Source organism: Metopolophium dirhodum, chromosome 7, assembly GCF_019925205.1.
Source record: "Metopolophium dirhodum isolate CAU chromosome 7, ASM1992520v1, whole genome shotgun sequence".
Lineage (NCBI taxonomy): Eukaryota > Metazoa > Arthropoda > Insecta > Hemiptera > Aphididae > Metopolophium > Metopolophium dirhodum.
Window position 1 is genome coordinate 34,052,109 of NC_083566.1, and position 15,817 is coordinate 34,067,925.

Here is a 15,817-nt window from a genome sequence, read left to right on the forward strand (position 1 = left end):
TTCTGTAATATTACTATTTATATATACGAGTATTTTTGTTATTGGGTTATTGTACGATTTGCACTAGGTAATTATGTATAATATGATAATAATTAAATAATATAATATAGGTAACCATAAATAATGAAGGATAAAAATTAAATTAAAAGTTTTCTTAAACTTTATTTTACATTTTATTATTTATTTTAACATGGTTCAGAGTTATGGCAACGACTATTGCACAAAATTTTTTTTTTTAAACAGGCACATCTTGATGTTTGACATGGGCTTTTCGATTTACATGAACAAGAAGAAAAGCCTTGTCCACCTGTTGTGACTTTAACAGTCTCTCGAACAGTTAGCTCTTTGTCCAACAAAACCTCGTCACTCGTTAAAAACTTCTCACATTTTTTTAAGCAATCTCCTCCATACCATCCTTTAATCATTCCATGTTTAGTCCCTATAGCTTATACAGTTTATTCTTTTTTTCAACAACTAAACATAAAATATTTGGTGGATCTGTAGGCCCTCTGTCGACTTTTGGAACAGCCATTACCACGCAATCGTTAATTTCGAGGTTTGGAACAGCTGCATGACTAGTCTAAAAAAGTGTATTATAATAATATTTTTATTTTATTTTTAAAATAATTGTGTTATTCAAAAATTTACCCGTAACATTTTTTTAGCAAATTTTTTAATGCCAGTTTTTTATCATGCTAAATACGCTAATAGCCATTAGAGCTATGTAGCTCTTGGATTGAGCGTACCTCAGTTTTAGTGTACGGACTAAGTTCACGGATAAATAAGCGTCAGTGCGTACCTACCTAGGTTTTTATACATTTCGACATAGGTGGACATCGTGGTTTGGATTTAGTATTATTGTTATATTTTTTAACGTGGCTTAAACTACTTACTTTCTAAACTTTTCTGACATATCTAAAAACAATCCCTGAGATTATCATGAAATTCAATCGAGTAGTTTTTGAATATATGAGCTACACATATACATTTCGTTTTAAGATTTAGTATATTTATTCGAGGCCATAACCGCGACAATTTGATGCATGTTTGTTCCTAATCTACCCGAGTAACCAATGACAACCATTTAAATACAAAAATAAATTATACTAATTTCTATTATTATTATAATCTGCAACCAATGGCAAACGTATATGAACTAAAAATAATTTTCGATTTCCACCGTGAATCTCAAGATCGGAAAAACCTTTTTATTATTGCACGTCTAGATCATTAGAGGAACCAATTTTCCAAATTTCTGATTTGTATACCTACGTATTGATGTTTTTGAAATGTAGCGATGAATAAGTGAGTGAGTGGTATAATTTGGCCTATTTATCATTAAGCTTATTCAATGCATGTAACAGACAGTCTAAATAAAAATGATGAAATAATAGTAAACGATTTAAAATTATTTAACGTGGTTATAAAATACCAATAAGTAAGTACTTATCTAATGCAGTTAGGTTAGATAGGTTATAATATTATATAAATATATTAAAAACTAAAATAATGTTTGATAATATGATAAACATTTCATAATAAATTGCAACAGTTGTAGTACAGTATATATGCACCTTTAGGTATATTTATAAACATAGAGGACGGTAATACACTTGTAATGTATATAATTGTATTATGTATATTATATTATATTATAATATATACATAACAAAATAAATATACATGTTACGATTCTACACATTTATAATAAAATCTTATCTAATTTTGGACGAACCCTGTAAAGTCTGTTTATCAACTTTAGTATACCTATACAATTAATTAAGTATACCTATCGTAAACGTTTAAAAGGCCGGAAATGAATATCACAATACAGAGGTCAGAGACTAGAACATGTTTGGCTAACGTCGGTTGGTCGGTAAAATATACAAATTATGGTGATGTGTTGTCATGAATCACATTATATATATATATCAATATATACATTTAAAACTAAAATATATAAATATATACTAGAATATACTAGTTATCATTATGACATAAAATAAAAACCGTCTTGGAGGGAATTATATAGTTCATACAGTACCTATGCAGGAAATCGATTTGCAGGTTATCATTACTTTAATCATTATTCATTTACAATGGTATATTGTCACCAGCTGTCTAGCCTGTCTGTAGTGTAGTTTTCCCTCGTGCTTATCAAATTAAAATAAATCAGAAAACAATTAACAACAATTTATAATATTAGGTACCTAACTTTTCAAAATACTTATACTGTCCAAACTAGGTTTTCGATTTTGTTAGCTATGTAGATAAATCAAAGTTTATAGCACAATTTTCTTATCCACCATTTCCCAAAAAGTGTTGACAGGAAAGATAATTATTACAATAAGGTGGGGAATATACGTATTTCTCATACTTTTCTTATGATTTAAAAACGATCTTTAGCAAAAAACAATTTGAAAAATAACATTCTAATGAGTAGTATTACGTATGATATTTGGGAAATACACTGTGCTATTTTAAAATGTGTTTCACACTATCGTCACAAAATTGTTTGCTCATCCACGTATGTCGTAATCGGTTACACAATACCTATACCGAATAACTGACCTTTGTACGCAGATTAATTACATCATGTCACTGTTATCAAAAGCTATAAAAACGGTTAAAATAATACTACGTACCTAACCTATAGGTATAAAAAAAATTATTTTAATTACAAGTATGCATAATATTATCAAACCACTCGCATCTAATATAATGTACCTAATTAATAATTACTGTAGTCTTTGAGAAATACTATAGTTGAACCACACATGCATGTGTAAGTTTTTATCCCTATAACACAGATAAAAACTAGAAAATATTATATTATGTACCTATGTTTGTTTATAAACTATGATTTAAACTTTGAAATGTCATTTCCTACAGTTTACCTACACAAAATTACATAAATTATTTCAGATTCATTGTAAATGATCAGCTGGTTTATTCAGTTAGGACGCAACTGACAACTTATATGAGTTATGGTTGCAGTGTTTAAAATGTTTTGGTTTTCGTGTGATTAATTGCTGAAATACAAGTTATTTATATAAATGGAATCAATTAAGTCAGTTGGATTTTATAATATACATAGGTACTATATATATTAATTACATCGACTATCGAAATATTATTGTAATACATTATAATATTAATATATTATCAATATGATTATAATTATTATCCAGTCGGCAGCCGTAAGCCACCAGCGGGACTTGCCCGCTTTTTTCTAAAATCGAAACTTTAACCCATAAATTGAGAAAATCGTTTTTTGTTTTTGCAATTGACATACAATGCATGAATTCGCAAACGTAATAAATTACGTGTTCGCGAAGTATTCGGCACAATCGTGGTAATTTTGAACAAATATAATACACCACCACGAATATTACCTATATTACATTATCGTCATTCGTCGAGTATCGCACGCCGCTCAATGTTCAATGGACTCGATTCAAGTATATTAAGATAATAAACTGGACTCAAGTTAAACACCTAAAAGTAGCCCGGACTCATTTCAATGTTATCCAATCTTATTATATTATTCAGATAAGTTGAGAGTGATTTAAAATTTAAAGCATCATGTACTCGCGGAACATTGTTCGGGTAACGTATGAATATACCTATGATTCAGAGTTTAAAATAAATGTAAACCTCGTTTTGGTGTAAGGGGAGATTTGAGTATATACATAAGTATATATAGCTATATAAATAAAGACTGAATTGAGCTCGACAACAGGCTATGTCACGGATTTAGCACCGTTTGTATTATTATAATATTATATAAACGAATGCTTAACATAAAAACACGTCATTCGCAATCATGGCTGCTGACTGTGTACTAGGTCCTTGGTGAATATTAATTTAAGCCAGAGGAAATATTAAATATAAGTACATAACAACTAACATTAAAATACGGGAATTCCGGTATTCATTAGTATCGGAAACGTTAAGGCCGATCGTCGACTCGTTAAATAAAGTACAACATTAAACACTTTTATAGCGTCTCTGCGCCTTTCACGATATGAACAACAAAACCGTAGCAATATCAAAGACTTATCAATCTCATTAAAGATTTTAAATACTCTGATGACTGGTCTGATTCTTTAAATACAGACAAAACATCAAAAACTATTAAAAAAAAACATATAAATATCTATGTTAATTCACATATATCACATAGCAGACGGTTCAACAATTTAGAAATTGGATATAAATATTAATTGGTATAATACTATAATTTTGTTAAAAAATATAGTTTCCAAGTTATGGGGGACAGATAAATCTGACCGAATTGTCTTTGTTGTACATATTTTTTCGTATCACAATAATATAATGTTATCTTAAATGTGCACGAACGAGTGTCCTATTTTTTATGTACATAAACAATTAACAATTATATTTTACTGTTAAAAACCAATACTCGAACAGTTATAAGCATAGGTACTTAAAAATTAAAACAATTATATAATTTGCATTTTGCATGTGTCTGAAATATGAATTATATACCTATTACCTATAGAGTCAAATATATATATATTTCTTGTTGAGCTTCTTAGTTTCAAGTTGCAGTAAAATTTACATTACATCAAATTTTGACAATATTTATTATTACATATTGTGCAAAAATACGTATTTTTCTAATCTAAAATGCATATGATAAACAATATACTTTAAATAATATATAAAATACATAAATGTATCTATATACGCGGTATATATTCCACATACGTCTATTTTCTATATACACATAACATAATATAATATTACATATATTATAGTAGGTAATTGTTTTCATTGTTAGGGTATACCAACCACCATAAATGCTGATACCTATATATAATATACTATATACATATTAAAATTTCCCGTACCTACTTAAATACTTCACTATAGTAGAATTTAGATTTTTGTAGGACCATCGTCATACTTGAAAGTAGATGCCCACAACACTGTTACAGCAAAGCTTTTTAATTAATTATCTTGTCATTTGGTTATGTCTTATGAGGACGTTATACCCGTATGTGTTGTCTCCGTCTTACAAGTGCGGAACATTGCAAAGTTTACGCTCAGCAGAACACGTGTAGCTCCGTTAATTTAAAAATTAGAGCGAATTGACCTCTTATAAAATCTAAAGGTAAGATTATAATCCAGGCAACCTCATGGGCTTTTTATTATATTTTAATTTTAACGCGAGTTATGCGTATTTTAAGATGTATACGAAATTTACGATCGATAGCCCACGAGGTTGCGTGGATTATAATCTTACCTTTAGATTTTATAAGAGGTCAATTCGCTCTAATTTTTAAATTAACGGAGCTACACGTGTTCTGCTGAGCGTAAAATTTGCAATGTTCCGCACTTGTAAGACGGAGACAACACATGCGGGTATAAAGTCCTCTTAAGTCTTATATATATTGTGTAACGTATATAGATTAAAACATGTGCTCAGACAGTGCTCTTCATATTTTTTATAATATTATAGACCAAAATCGTCCAACAACATTGTTGATTATTAATTTATACACAGCTTATGACGTATAGTGTATTCTAAATATAAATCTAGAATATATGTTTTCAAACCAATCGCAGGTTATCTATTTAAATTGCATATGCAAATATGTATATTGTATATGTAGCGATTAGCGGCTATATAATCATTGAAAATATGTTTGCACTTCAGTTAAAATGTATTTGGCCGCATCATTGGAGATGATTCGAGTAGGTACATACCTTTATATAACGCTTTTTATGCATCACTAATATATATTTTTAAACAATAGGTGATAATGGATATAACTTTGGCTACTTTAGGTACCTCCGACAATATGGATTTTACCTATATTATGGTTACATACAGTATACAGTATGAGTATATACGTGTAAAAATGTAATTATAGGAATGTATATAATGACTGAGTTAATTTATATTTATAAACAATTAGTTCAATTTTTTCTGGAAAATTATTTATCTGTCACAGACCTAACTATATGATAACCTAACCTATATGATGGTCAAAAATATATATTTAAGTATAAAATGTACGAAATTCAATATTCAGTATGCACTATATATGTATATGTCATGTTTAAAATAGGAAAACTGTTCAAATTATATTTTTAAATACTCCTATCTCTTAGATATTTATTGCTAATTATTTATTATTTGCGGACTTGCGATCCCGCAGCTATATACCTTACCTACTATTCAATAGCTTAAAATAATAATACGGCAATAGGTACTGCAAAATAAAATACTTGCATTACTTAAAGTTGTTACGATTATTATCTTTGACCTAATCGTCGATTAAAGTATCTATTTAAGTTTTCATCTGATTTTCCAACGTGGATTTTCCGAGCAAGCATGTCAAACCTAACTTTTCGATTCCTACAGTAAAATATAATTACAGCTCAAATTTTACAGTGAAACGAGTACTGACTCTACTGTTTATGTACATTTTTGACCGCAATTCCGATGTATCATATTATTCGGATTTAGGTGATAATACATAGTGCATACATAGATATAGCGGTAATAATCGATATTGATATATCGATATATGTTCACTTACAAGGTATATCAAGCACTCAAGTGCCATATAATGTTATTACATATACGATTGTATAAGAAAACTATATTCTATCAATAACACAATAAAGAATAATTTGCAAGTCAAAATGTTGACCTTGCAGGGGTCCAGGGAACGCACTTGTTGCGGTAATTAAAAATAGTATAATACTATTGTTACAATAGTAATAATATATAGCATAATAATATCAACATAGTCGGGCTCATCTATGAGATCTTGGTTATTAATAATTATTATTATTATTATATGATCATTACACAGCGCACACTATATTATATAATATATTATATTCTTATTCATTGCTTATTCATTTTTTCTCATTTAATGATTTTGAATTGATGAACAGACGTGTCTACGTACCTATATAAAAATATGTATTCGTGTTTTGAACCAATCTATTCCGTGTGGAACGATTCGAAATGAAAAAAAAAAAATCTCGTCTCACCAACCAGTTAACCGCATTATACCGGTTTTGTTGTCGGGTACGTCCGAAGGTTAAATAAAAGAATACGAACAACAAAAAAAAAAAACCTATACCTAAATAAAATAATAGTTTTTTTTTAGTTGTTTTGTTCAACGCTTGCGGTCACGTAGGTAGGTATATGCTATATACTATAATATGTATATATGTATATGCAGTATACACATGGAACGCACTGCAGGTAATAACCCATAATAACGATGTGATTTTTTTTTTTATACGCTTTTGTACATAACATATATTTTAAAGGTACCCATAGAACGTATAATAGGCCGCCGTCGGAACGAGTGTATACACGCATAAAGACGATAAATAACGACGTGAAAAATACAGTCGCACGCACACACACACACACACACCTATATATGGTAGGCGTATATAATCGTATACAATATATATATATATGTATACGACGTGCGTGTATATATATAGTGTATACTTAGATACGATCTCGGCCCTCGGGTGGGGTATATATTATACGTAATGTCGATTGTATGTATATATATATATTTACTCGTTCGGACGTCGTCGTATATAAATTATACTCGTTTGTATAAAAACCACGTCGTATATACGAAATGTGTATAGGCGTATATATTATAATATATATATATAATATATGGGGTCTCGGTCCTCTCGTCGCGTATATATATATATATATAACGAACAGACTCCCTCGAGACTACTGCAACGCGCGGGGTGAGAGTGCACAGCAGCAGCACTGCCGACGATGCATTTGTGTTTATATATATATATACACGCACTCGCCAAATATAGAGGGTTGGACCCCCTCCAAGAGCGTTCGATTCTATACATATATGTATGTGTGTGTACACTTACGGACAGACGAACGCACACACGTATAGTATATACACACGCACACATGCGCCAACGTCCTATACCAACGAAGTATAATACGCTCTCTCTTGTCGTTATATGTATAATATATACGCGCACCAGCAAGACCGTAATATAATATATTAATATATTATTATATGTACATATATAGTTGTGTACTTGTATACACTATATTATATACGTGTATATATTAAAATTACTGTACCTATACGCTTATAGCTATATATATACATATATATTATATAATATAAAATATATAGATATATTGCAGCGCGTGAAAGGGCAATTTAGACTTACACACACGTCAAATCACAAGGGGCTGACGGGGGCTTACATTCCCCCTCAATTCAAATTTAGCCCCCGCCCCGATTTATTTAAATTCAGCATAGTTATACGCTTTCTTATATAGGTACATAAGCCAACATATATTATATTATGTATTATTCATATATATTTTTAACAAATTTTACTATAGATACAAACCATGTTAAAATGTATTCATACATTTTATAAATTGAATTTATCCAAAGCGCTTATTATCGAACTTATTTCTTACTTTGAATACGGACGTTTTAAAACTCAACAACGAAAAAAGAAAAATTATGTTATAATAATAATAGATAATATTATGTAATTCGCTAGTTGATTGTTTTATTTGCAATATTGTATATATTGTGCCGCCATTGTCATATAGGTATAATGGTTTTTACTTTTTAATATATTAATACTTATACTTATACACTATATACAGGTAGTGGTGTCATTTGATTATTTTATTAATTCTCAACATTTAAGCAGGCCACTACATGAGGAGGCAATAATATAATTTCTACATAACTGGTATAATAACCGGGTTATCAATGAAACCTTAAATATTAAATAATTCTATTCTTCTAGATGGCCTATTCATTAGTTAATTGATATATGGTTTATCAAGATTATGCAATGATGCTAATACCACTTGCTGTTACAAGATAACAAAACTAGTAATTTAAAACAATAATAATATGGTAACATTCAACTGTTCAAGCTGAGGTTCAACACATATACACACACTGTATTTTACTTATATACTATAAAATATATTATTTGAATATAAAAATATATAACATTCGACGTTACCAAAATTATTATTTGTTAGCAAAGTATAAATAAGAGCAGAAGTAGTGGGAACACCATTATTCAACCCTTTAATTATAGATTACAATGCTTATAATATTTTAAATAATAAGTTCTTAAATTTAAGAAACAATAATGAATAAAGGTTTAATACTATAATGTTATTGGTGTTCTGGTCATGTGACCATCCACGCAGTGAAAAATTCTATATGTGATAATTATTATACAGAATAAATAATCTTTTATTGTTATTTCTGTTCGTTATTTGAATTAGTAATTATTATTTTATAACTTTTCAATTTTGTTTAAAGTTTAAATACTCAATATAATAACTAAAACTAAAATTCACGCACAGAAAAGTACCTATATGATAATTATTGAAATCCTCAATTTATACTTTTCTGCTACCGATTGTGAGTGAATTGTATAGTTCTAATGGGTTTATTATTATTAGATATTTATATTATACTCATAATCTCATTACATCACAATAATACATTAATTAAATTAATCAATTTATATAATTACAATTTGAAGTTTATTTTTACAATGTCTGGTTTTTTATTAGATATACATGTAGATTGTAAATAGTCAAAGTATAATTCGTCAATATAATCTTCATTTATCCACGAATCAGGATACACAATCGAAATTTTCTATTTAAATTATTATTTATTTTACAGGTATAATATACTTATAACTATCACGAACTAATATAAAAACTATGCTTCGTGTGATGCTAATACGGTGTGTGTATACGGACGTACGGTGTATAGCACATTAGTACCTATATATATACTATTACAGTATTACCATATACCTAGAGTATGCACTAAACGAAATACATTATTTAGATACACTATAGATACAATGAACACGTTTCAGGGAGTGTAAGGCGTAAGCAGCTCAATCAGTAATATCATAATAAGTTATCGGGACTCCTGCAATTCCTGGTAGTGTTGCTGTAAATTGTAATCGTAACTATATAATGTATAGGTAGATAGTATTCCCAAATAAATAAATATAATAAGATGAAGGAGAATAGCTTGATAACCCTATTGCAGCTCAACAATAATAATAATACCGAAATTATGACCTATATGACCAGTGGCGGACTGAACTTCAATTTTAAATGACGCATTTTCATAATTAAGTACTTACCACCACCACCACCACCCATTTTTACTTATAACAAAGTTATGATGTAAATAAAATGTGATCAAAAGAGCCAAGAGGTCTGACTTTAGCATGTATTTTGCGCCACAGTCACGGGGTGGCACCACCCCCTTTGAAAAGTTGACGCATTGCCTATGACTATACACTAAGCAATTTAAAATGAAATCAGTAATTGTTGCATGAAATCCGAATTAATTTATTGTTCACAAAAAATATAATTTATTTAAGTACCTATACTGCACTTGTGGACATAAATATAACAATAAATTGTTTGATTATTAGAGATTAGAGTTAAACTTTTATGATATTACAAATAAACGTTGACTTTATATTGTCTTTTATAGAATCGTAGGAATACGAGTAGATGAACTATTTCAGCTACTATAAAACAATATTAGAATACAAATAAAGAACAGGTATTATCGGTTATACGTTATAACTTATTATATTTTAGAGTCATATCACTACTGTATGCATAATTGCACAATAGTATTGCATAAATTATGAAGGGGCTTTACATACGTCATATAGTCACAAATCACATTCACGATCAAACGATGATGGGCATAATTAATATCAACGTAAGGCGGAGTCATGATGGGGTTCTTATAAAGTACCGATGAATTATAATATATTACAACACATATATTTATTTTTTAACATTGTTCTGGGTATTATATTTTATCTGCTTGCATCGTATGCAATTATCAATTAATCAAAAATATACTTAAATTGTATAGGTACACATGAATAATTACATTATTGATGTAGTACCTATACCTATAATCTATATATATACCTATATATATACTTTATATCGGTATTTTCAATAATTTTACGATTCTGTAGTAGAATATTTGAGGAATATAGAAGAACATGACCTTTCCACCACTATATATTATATTTTACACACAACAGGAAAAATATTAATAAGTTCCCCCTCACCCCCTCTCCCCTAAAAAAAAATTGTAGTTACTCCTGCAAGTTAGAAATGGATATAATTCTCATTAGAAAAAAAGAAGTTTGTATCTACGACTTTAATTGGACACACCTTAAAATTTAAACGATAGTCAAGTTTAACTATTTGAAAATACGGTTTATGCTCATATAAATTACGCATATACATCATAATTATTTTAATAAATAAATTATTATATGTATAAAGGAACAACGGGGATGATTATACTTGGTGAATCACTCTGTATATATAATATATACCACTGGGCTGTATATATAATATGGGTAATTTATAAGTCCTTTCGCTACATTGAACTGCTTGAGACGTAGAGGTATAGGTAGAGGTAATAAGTATACAGATATCAATATATAGGTACATAACATTAAAATATAGCTCGTCCATCACGCCGCGGTGGTGTTTCGAACGTGATATTCGTTTTTGATAAATATTGAATATTGAACAACTATAATGTTACATAACACGTATTATATTATAATATAATATAGGTAGTACTTATACACCTATACCTACATGCATACCATGCGTGCGTGCGTGGAACTCTACTACTTCCGTTTCCGCACATTATATAATACATGCGTATAATGTATACCTATATACCATTATCCATGTAAAAATAATCAATGTTGTAGGTAGATGTATATAAAATATTATCTGCGCGCAGTAAGAATCGGTCATGGGTACGCAATAATATACGGATGTTATAAATAACAGACGTGCCGTACTATATATACACGGAATTATACACCTATAAACAATTGCAAGGGGTTTGATCACATCACGAAAAGTTGAAATTATTATAATATATTGTATGATATCGAGTGGCTTACATAAAACGTCCGAAAATCATAAGTCGCCGACAGTATTTTATCCGACCGATATTTTGTCCGGGCTGTGTTTTTTGCCAACCGTATTTTAGCCGTCGGCCAAAATATATATTTGTCAGCTTAAATACAGTCTGCCGAAAAATTTATCGGCTGAAATAATGTTATCTAGAATATATACTGCTGGCTGAAATGGTTGTTGGCTAAAATATGGTTCTACTATAAAATACACAACTCCAATAAAAATTGTTTTACCTAAAATATTTTTCGGCCGAAATGCGGTTCGGGCACAATATCGACGATTTTTTATGCGGTCTCGCATAAGTTTTCCCGACATTTCAGGAGGAACAAAAACTGTTTTGTTGCTATAAATTTTGAAAGATTGTGTCTCTTGGAATAATTGAAACGGGTGGCCGACTGTGACTTTCAGAAAATATAAAATTACCCAAAATGTACATTTTTACTAAATAAGATTCGTGAGATTGGCCTCGAGGCTTGGTATAGTGAGCACGATAACAAACGATTTAGAATAGTCCATGATGACATTTTGATTTTCACAGTGAACATGTTGTTCTAACCTCAAACTATAATGACACAGTCTCACGCGTATAATTAATATAATATGTGAATCCATTGATATAAAAAATGTATATTCGAATTTTTCGATATTGGCATTTGGCCACGATGATGGTTGTGAAACGAGTAAACGACGATATAAATTACATGGGTAGATAGTATATTATATTATAATATGATACTATATGGTACATAATGCGATTCCTATATAATTTCCTTGTTTCTGGTATTCTGAGATACTGCACATGAACATAGTTACATATATATTACGAATGAGTATAATATATATATATGTATACTAGCATATACTTTATATTATCTATATTAGTATATACATTATTATACAATATATACCGTTATGCGACAAACAAAATATGCGATATACGACATTATTTGAATATATTAGTATATAGGTAGCTATAAATGTCATGAAGGTAAATACATAGGAAAATTTCAATTGCGAGTTTAAATCTATTTTATATATTTAACTCTTATCTATAGTTACTATTACTATACATAGGTATATATAGTGATACCTATACTACCTAGCTACTCATAAATATTGGCCATTTGCTTTTTTATGTTAGGCACTCAGTACCTACTTATTAAATAGTATACCTATACGGACATGCAGTATACATAGATACTTTATTATGGCCTACAGTGAATTTATACAATGATGATAATATTATCTACCTATGTATGTAAATTCAAATATAGCTAATATATTAGTAATTGGAAAATGGATTCCGCTTGATGTTTTGAATTTTCGGAATTCCTATAATAATATGCAGGTATTCCTATGAGTAGGTACAAATATTATAAGTAACAAAATTACTTTTAAAATCATATTATTCGTTATAGGCTATAGCCATATAGGTACTGACAATAAATATTAAACTATATGATATATACACGTATATGATTTTAAATTTTCATGTGGATACAATAGGTATAACTAATATTTTATATGCAAAATGTATAAAGCATCTTCGCACGCATAATTTTATTTAACAGTAATATGGCATGCTATGTGTAGGTACACGATTGTTTTCTGAAAATCATTTAATAATCAGTCAGTAATTGTCAGTAAATAAACATATTTAAAATTGGCTGAATTCATAATTAGATTAACAATAATTAGTAATTATTTTTATTATTGAGTAAAATCAATGTTCGATATTAAACGGTATACGGTAAACCTAATAATTTATATTCTTTATATGTATAACCAACAAATATGACGATTACCAATGATCACCAATTTGTATTTTACATTAGTGATTTAAATTTGAAACAAAACATCCTGCTGTAAAAGCCTATTCAAATATTAGGTTTCAATATTATTCACAGTTCAATTTGGTTGCATATAAGTATTAAGTATAACTTAAATTTCACAATGAGATTAAGAGACCATAAATAATCGAGCTGAATTTCGCAAATTTTATATAGGTACGTATACTGGGAATATTTGATGATTAGTAGGTATAATATGCACTTTGCTATACCAATTTATCTTATCTGCCTAATTTTGTGGTTTGTCACATCTCAAATTGTGCAATCGTAGTTCGGATAGTTGTATTCGATTTATATAACGATCATAATATGGGTAAACGGTAAGAAAGTCCGAAAAAAAATAATATTATTTATTAGGTATTTAGGTACAACACATAATTATTAATTATGCATTCATTATTATCATTATTTCAAAATTACTTAAATATTAAATTTTAATATTAAAAAATTGACGTATAAATGTAGAATAATATATTATATAAATGTAATTGCATTGCTTGTAAAAAATTAACAATAAAATATTTTATTATTTATCATTATTATAACTAGGAACATATAAGTTAATTGTCACGTGTAATTTATACCATTATCGTTACTTCTCCCTACTCCTTTTTCGTAAACAATGTGATATATTTTGTAATATCAGATCGACTGGTTCGTTATCTGCAGATCTTTGACATAATATTCGAAGACGGTGTTCCAAAGTATTTTCTTTCCTTTTTGATGTTAGCCCAATATCATTTAATTCCATTTTTGCGATATCGACACTTATTTCCTGTCGCACTTTGTCAATTAGCTTCCATATCGTAGGATGGTTATGCCCCACTACACTATCCATTATTATAAAAGTATGTATTACACTATAAACACTGACCACCGTGAACACTGCTATGGCCTATGGCACGCGGTTGACTACTAGGTAGTGCTATATATCGTAGGTATACTAGATAAGTAATAATTTTACTTGTTAGTTGTATATGGAAATACCCTTAGACCCTAATCGAGATATCATTGTGTATAAAGTATAAACCTGTCTGTATAGTAAGTAAAATTGAGTATACAGATTACAGAGCGATGCAAACATATTATCTGAAAAAAATTACTAAGCTTAATAGAACATTGTTGTTTAATAATTTATTACTAAATTTACTAATTTTATTTTAAATTAATAATTAATTTATATTTAAATAATTTTTTCTCGGACTTTTTTTCCTCGGACTTTTATTTCCTGGACTTTTTTTTCTAATATCCATAATATGCGGGTATTCATTTTTCTGGTTTTTATTATAAAACTATAACATATTATTTATAGTATATTTGTCATTGAGCTACGGCTTTTTCCAAACAGTTTTAGTCTTATTTAGAATTTAGAGAAACATTAGTCAAATATTAATCATTTTACCATTCTGACATTCGTGAACGGAATTGAGTGAAAATCGTAAAATGATAGTATATATAGATACCTATTGATATTATAATAAAATGTAATTTTATATATTTTTGCAACCCAATAACTGGCAATAACCAGTGCGCATATTCGTAACCGGAAATTATATTGTAATGTGTATAGAATTATCAAAAATAAAATACATATATGCCTAATCTAAAAACTAAAAGAGCTTTTTAATTTATTATTTATAATTAAAATAGTATATAATGGTGATTGGCGGAAATTGGTTAGTTATATTAATTATTTTTATGGTTTTTATTTCGATACTAAAAGTGATAAACTCAGGCTAACAAAATCTATTTATTGTATATTATAACAGAGTATATGTATAGTGAATAATATACTATAAGTCTATAATGTTTTATACCTACCACTTATAGCTATAAAAGTTTTATCTAATATCTATACAGTTTAGGCGTACAAGACTGTCTGTAAATTAACGATATAAATATAAGTACAATTAATATT